Source organism: Lolium rigidum, chromosome 3, assembly GCF_022539505.1.
Source record: "Lolium rigidum isolate FL_2022 chromosome 3, APGP_CSIRO_Lrig_0.1, whole genome shotgun sequence".
NCBI lineage: Eukaryota > Viridiplantae > Streptophyta > Magnoliopsida > Poales > Poaceae > Lolium > Lolium rigidum.
Genome location: NC_061510.1, coordinates 176,675,786 through 176,683,013, shown reverse-complemented (window position 1 = coordinate 176,683,013; position 7,228 = coordinate 176,675,786).

Below are 7,228 nucleotides of genomic sequence, written 5' to 3'. Positions count from 1 at the left end.
AGTAGTAAACTGGGAATCACAGTATCACGCTATACTCGGGAGATCAGCTTATACCAAGTTCATGGCTGTGCCACATTACGCGTACCTCAAGCTCAAGATGACTGGGAACAATGGAACAAACATCACAGTCTATGTAAGTTTTTCACGCTCAGATAATTGTGATCGCGAGTTTCATAGGATTGCTGCCAAGTTCGGGCTAAAACAGGAAACTGATGACTTCCCTTCCAAATTGTAAGCACTCGATAGTAAGGAAGATGAACGCGTCAAGAAACTGAAGAAGAAACCGGCCGATCTTGCTCTGGAAGCTTCGACCGTAAAAACTTCGGCAGCTGACGGCAAGACCATTATAGAAGAAAACAAAACACCGGCACTCGCTGCAAGAACTCCTGACGAAACCAGTGACGCTTCCAAAGCCACTGGCACGTCGGATAAGCTCGAAGATAAGAAGAACCCTCCTCTTGTTTAAAAGGATGGGTAGCATTATATTTAGTTTTTTCTCTTTTCAATAGGGCCCTTTTTAGCCCTTTAGTTCTTGCTTACTTTATTAATGAATACTCAAGTTTTTGTTTCTCTGAAGTATTGCAGTAATTCGGGACACCCGAACAAAATCATCAAGAACTTTGTTCATATACTACAGCGAACATCGGTTTAAATGAAAATATGCCCAGAAATTGCACCCCAAAAAAGCCTCTGAAATTACGAGTGCTATGATGCAAAATCAACGGGAATCTTGCTCTTTATCCTTCGTTATAGATGCCTCAAAGAGTGCCGCAAATAGCAAGGATCATGAAACACGTACGAAAACGACCCTTGCCCGGTAGTTTAAACTACAGAAGTACTAAGGAGCGATAGAGTCATCGGCAGATTCAGTTCTACCGATTTATTCGGGAGCTGCTTTCAAGACATGCATCGGTCGAAAGCAAAGTTGCACATACAACGAGTTTAGCAAGACCCGCAACACAAGCTAATCACTCAAATAATTTGCTACCGACAAACATACGTATACATCATAATACAGATGTAAAATGAGTAATTAAGATTTACTCCTTCAAATTTTGCCAACGGCATTACCACAAAGGAGGTACATATATATACACCTGCCGATAAATTAGCTTAACCCCAATCATCCGAACATTCGGATGCAGCAAGTATCGGGGCATTCTCCTTACAACAGGAGCATATTTTTGAACTACTCCTGTGGAGCCTCTATTTCTTCGTCTGCTGTTGAGGCTTCTTCAAGCCTTTCGATAACGATGGTGGCAGGAAGCTCCACCTTCGGGTAAAGAGGCCCTAATTCACCTACAACATTGGCAATCTCCATCAAGTCTGCTGAAGGATGACGTACAAGAACAAGGGCAAACGCAGCTTTAGCTCCTGCGATAAGTTGTGCTCGAATCAAGCTTCGGATCTTCCTGGTATTACTGAATTCTGACATTAAAGTCAACAACGTGGGAGGGACCCCGTTCAAAGGGAACATTGTCTTCCAGACTATTCTCAATCCTTTATAGCACTTGTCGAAGAAACGGTGGACCTGCTGGACCCGATCTTGGAACTTCGCGATAGTGGAAGCCTTTGATTGATCCTTCCAGAAAACCTCATCTAAAGATGATAGTTGAGCCAATGCATTTACGCGTTCATGGATACGCTTGTTCTCCTCAGCCGGGTTCAGAGCTATGACTAGAAGGAGAAACGAAGGAAGATGAGAAGATACCTTTTATGGAAAATAAGGAGCAAGAGGATAAGGACGCTTACAGTTCAAACTTTCTGTGGCTCTATGCAACTCAGCAAGAGCATAGCATTCTGCGTCAGCCGCAAGTTCGTTCTTCTTCCTGATAATAGCAGCCAAGGCATAAGTACTGCGCATATCCTTTTCCATCTGAGAAATTCAATCCTTCATGCGTTGGAGTCGGTCATTCTCAGAATAAGCACCCGAAGAATCATCGGTAAACGAAGGCACAGGAAAAACCTGCAAAAAGTTATTAAAAGGCATGATGGATTATATGAGTTCAACACTGGAATTTACTCCCATCGGGAGCATACAAATAAAAGTGTTATAACAAGTGGATACTGGCAACATTGCCAGTACGAAATTTGTTACTATCACAGAAGTCTTATGACATGAAATTGTTTCAATCAAGCAGGATTACAAAAATCTTATCAAGGGGCTTGGGTTTGGTTTGACAAGCTTGGTCCAATGGACGATTTCTTTGCCGAGGCCAACTCAAGAAGCTAGCGAGCACACTTAAGCGCTGAGGTCTTAAAGGCACCCAAGTCAACAAATCGCCCATCTTTGTCTTTCGGCAATTCCTTGGACATTTCTTCAATATTGGCTTTGAAACCATGACCCATCATAAGCTGAAAAGCTAGGAGGGCACCGTAGGTACGCGAAGTACGTTTGAATACCTCGATAACCTCCTTCGTGTTGATGGCAAAAGCATCGACCAGCTGCCCCAAGGTTTTGTTCTAGTCAATCTTGGGGAAGATCATCGAATGCATCCTCGCCATGGCTCCTTTACCCTTCCGAAGAAGGTCCTGAACAAGCGTGTGGGACTCGAGGGTTAGCGACAAAGCATTTGCCGGAGAATTGTTCGGGAGTTTGTCCAGAACTTCAGCAGGGATGTCGGCAGCTTCTGCAAGGAACGAAAAGGAGGAGTTCACTAACTAAAAACTGAATCAATAAAGCAAAAATAAAAAAGAAAGCCAAATGGGAATTACTGAGCAAGGCCAAAGTAGACTGGCGAATAAGATCATCCTTTTCGGTCATCCGAGCTTCGGCAACAAGCCTGGATGTTTCTTCGTCCTTCAGCTTCCTCTTCATCCCCTCGAGTTCATCCTTTAAGGAATCAACCTCCTTGCGTGCCTCGGCAGCTATTTTTATTGCACCCTCCAACTTTGAAGAAGAAGACTCGACCTCCTTTTGCAGCCGGGCTTTGTCAACTTCAAGAGAGGTATATTGGGAGGCGAAGGCTTCCAGTGAAGAGATAACGGCTTGCAAATCCCGGGGAAATAAGAAAAGATGATTATTAATTAAACGGAGAATTAACCGTCCGAAAGTTTTAAAGACCCATTCGGGAGCTACCAGAGACATATATATTATTGAAGCAGAAAAGGCTTACATGTTTATCAGGAGGAGAAGTCATAGCTGCGGCAGTCGAAGGAATCTCCTTCCCTTTGGAGGGGGAAGAAGTTGTCGAAATTTGAGCCACGGGGACTGCAGCAGGAATTGAAGCCTCGGAGGCTGCTAGATTCGGTTTGTTGGTGCAAGTCTTAGCCTTCTTGGATGGAGGCTCGATGAAACCCTCTTCACTACAAGAGTAAGAAACTGACTAAGTGAAAATCGAATGCGGATGGGCATCATCAGAATCTAATCCTAGAGAAAGGACTTACAAATCGTAAAGATCGTCTTCGTCGGAAAAGCCGTCGGATGATCTCTTTGAGGGCAGCGCGGCCTTCTCCATAGCTGCATCAAAAAAGGCAGCACGATCAGCGTCGTCATCATGATTCGACCCCGCTGTGTCATTTATGTCATCGGCAGAGGATTGGGGATCGACGAAGGAAGCTTCAGGATTCATCGGATCATCATGTCCATCTTTTTTTTTGCATTTCCTTCAGTATGGGATTCTACAGGAACTGAAGAACCCCTTTTCTCAGAAGCATCGTTCGACAGGTCTTGCAAACGTTCGGGAGCTAAAGGGATCTGTCGAAAGAAGCAAGTAAGAATAATGGTAACTGAAAAGATCGAAAGAAACAAGTCAACGAAAGCACGAAGGAAAAGATTTACCTCAGTTGGAAGGTGGTCAGCATCAAATGGCGGTTGGGGAGATATCAGTGGGATTGTGTCTTCTTGACTAATTAGAGTGAGGCGCCGGACTTCATCAAGCAGCTCCTTCTCAGATAACTCATCAATGTTTACTCTGGTTTCATCCTTGGGGCCCGAATACAACCACATCGGATGGGCCCTGGACATGATTGGCTGAACTCGGCACTTTAAGATCACAGCGGCTACCTCAGTACCTATCATGGTTTGGCTATCGGATTCCTTGATCCGAAGGAATTTCTCGAATAATCTATCGACTGTTGGTTTTTCATCGGGTGAAAGGATATTTGTCCAAGACTTCTTGGGCTTGGCTTCTGGAACATCGGAGAATTGGGGGAGCTAGGTGTCGGCTGGTGATGAATCTTTGATATAAAACCACTTCAGCCTCCATCCTTGAATGGATTCTTTCATTGGAAAGTTAAAGTAGTTGACCTCTTTACGGACGACAAACCCAACTCCGCCGATGACGAAAGACCTACCACTGCAGTTGTACCTTTTAACAAAGAAATTTTTCTTCCACAAACCGAAGTGGGGCTCAATGCCCAGGAACGCTTCACAGAGGGTGATAAAGATGGAAAGATGAAGGATTGAATTGGGAGTCAACTGCCACAGTTGGATCTCATACACGCGAAGGAGGTAATGGAGAAATTTGTGAGCAGGAAGCGAAAGACCTCGATACAAGAAGGATAAGAACATCACTGTAAAACCGGCAGGGGGATTGGGCCGCGAAGTTGCACCTGGAAGGATAACGTTACCCTCGTCGGAAGAAATTATTCCGAGGCTGCGGGCTCTCTTCTCATCGCGCTTTGTAGTGGTAGAAACCGGCCAATCGACGGGCATAGGCCCAGCCGTGGAGCTTTCTGGTGCAGGCGGCGCCGGAGCTGGGGGAGGAGCATCTGATGCGCTTCTCCTCGACGAGGTTGGAGGAGTCTTGGTGGCGGCGCCACTGATCATAGCACTAGTGGCGAGAGTAAGATTGTTCGTTTTCACCATTATGAGATCTGAGGAAGATCTGGAAAACGGCGGCGGCGCAATGTTTGTGAACAAGAAGGATGAATGAGGAAGAAAGGGTGCGAGGATGAAGTGTGAAAAGGGGAGAGTTTACCCTGAGAGATTATAAAGTAAAAGGAAGTTTGAGGATTGAGCGGGCACATGTCGTTGCTTCCAATTTATTAAAGAGATCTCTTCTCATCATCGAGCGCAGAAATCGAGGAGTCACATGGTAACTGCACGGAAGTAGTGGTCATTTCTTAAACAGAACCGCACAGAAGTAGGATGGGCCCGTCAGGCCACGTCCTGTCAGTCAAAATTACAACAGTGATTACGTCATCAGTGATGTCATGAAGTCCGCTTGAAGTATCCGAAGAAAAGTTAAAACCATCGGGTGGGCCGACTTGAGTCTACACACGGTTGCAAGCATCCGCACCTAGACTCGGGGGCTACTCCCATCGGGAGCGCTGGACGCGCACCCGATAAATTTGGACTCGAAGACTTTCTTGCAAGGAAGGGCGTGAGAGGAATATCTGAAGAAAGATTGGAATATTCGAATAGTTTGGCCCAAGTCTGCACCCGGTTGCAAGCACCTGTGACCAGACTCGGGGGCTACTCCCATCGGGAGTGCCGATTGCGCACCCGACAAACTTTTTTGCACTCCAGGATCATGCCCGGGGACTTGATTCTGTGTAGAGTAGCGTTGTTTTGCCATCGGCAGTTAACCAGCAAAGATGGACACGTTACTCGATATCCTTTACGCATTAAACCTTACTTGAAAAATTGAATCCCCGATATAAATGTATCGGTTGACTTATGAAGACCTGCAGAAAGCTTCGGCAGAAGAAAACATTCGAGTGGCACAACTTGAGTCTACGCATGGTTGCAAGCATCCGTACCTAGACTTGGGGGCTACTCCCATCGGGAGCGCTGGACGCGCACCCGATAAAAGGAGATGATGCTATTACAAAGAAGGACAAGATTTATCAAGAGAGGAGAACGTTCGGTGGAGGCATGCTTTAGTCTCTACCCGAAATATCTTCGGCTAGACACTCGGGGGCTACTGACCTGGGCATTACCCTTCGGGTAACCGTTATTGCCCTATCATGTACGTCCCAACTGTAGGCCCATGAAGACAGTCGATGGCAAGGTGGACTACTACGTCGGTGCCGAAGAAAAATTTCTTGAAGAACAAGACGAAGAGACGGAGAATACAAGGAAAGTCTAGAACTAGGACCCTTTGTAACCTAGTCGTACCCGGACAGATCTCTCGAGACCTGGCTCCCTATATAAGGGCCAGGAGAGGGGCTGCCGAGGACACACGCAATCTTAGAAATCTTAGCCACCATAAGTCTAGAGCTAGGTCCCCATAGAACTTAGCTTCCCGACGAGATCATAGCCGAAACCTTCGGCACCCCATTGTAACCCAATATTTTCATAATCAAGATCAGACAGGCAGGACGTAATGGTTATACCTCATCGAGGGCCCAAAACCTGGGTAAATCGCTTTCCCCGCTTGTTTGATAACCGATGTCTCGTGTCAGCCTACATGATTCCATCTACCCTAAGCCCCAAACGGAGGGCATTGCCGAGGAGTACCTTCGACAACAGGCTTGCGCTGTCATTGCGCACCTGCGTAGGAAGTTGCATAAACCAACCATTTTGATTAAAAGCATTTGTATTGGAAATTTGTAGGATAAACCTTATAGTGCTCCTATTCATATTACTTGATGATGATATAGATGTATCTGGACACATTTTAGTTATAGATATATCCATTTTAGCATCAAGTAGAATGAATCACATGCAATAGGATCAGAAGTTTTTCTTGTATGGTTATTTTATTTCAAATATTGATTTCCGTACTAGCTAGTATTCTTCCAAACAAACTTTTAATTATGCTAAATTTCATAGTAAATCTAACGCATATCCATGGTGGAACCAACCAAATGGTTAGGGTTAGGGTTTAGGGTTAGTGTTAGGGTTTAGGGTTAGGGTTATGGTTTAGGGTTAGGTTTAGGGTTAGGGTTAGGGTTTAGGGTTTAGGGTTTAGGGTTCAGGTTAGGGTTAGGTTTAGGGTAAGGGTTAGGGTTTAGGGTTAGAGTTTTTTGTGGTTTGGGTTATAGATAAACCTTATAGTGCTCTAATTCATATTACTTGATGATAATATAGATGTATCTGGACACATTTTAGTTATAGATACATCCATTTTAGCATCAAGTAGTATGAATCAGAGGCAGTAGGATCAGAAGTTTTTCTGGTATGGTTATTTAATTTCAAGTATTGATTTCCGTACTAGCTAGTATTCTTCCAAACAAACTTTCAATTATGCTAAATTTCATAGGAAATCTGACGCATATATATCCACCCGTATGTATATACCTCTATTTCATGTGGTGGAACCAATCAAACTATGTTTGG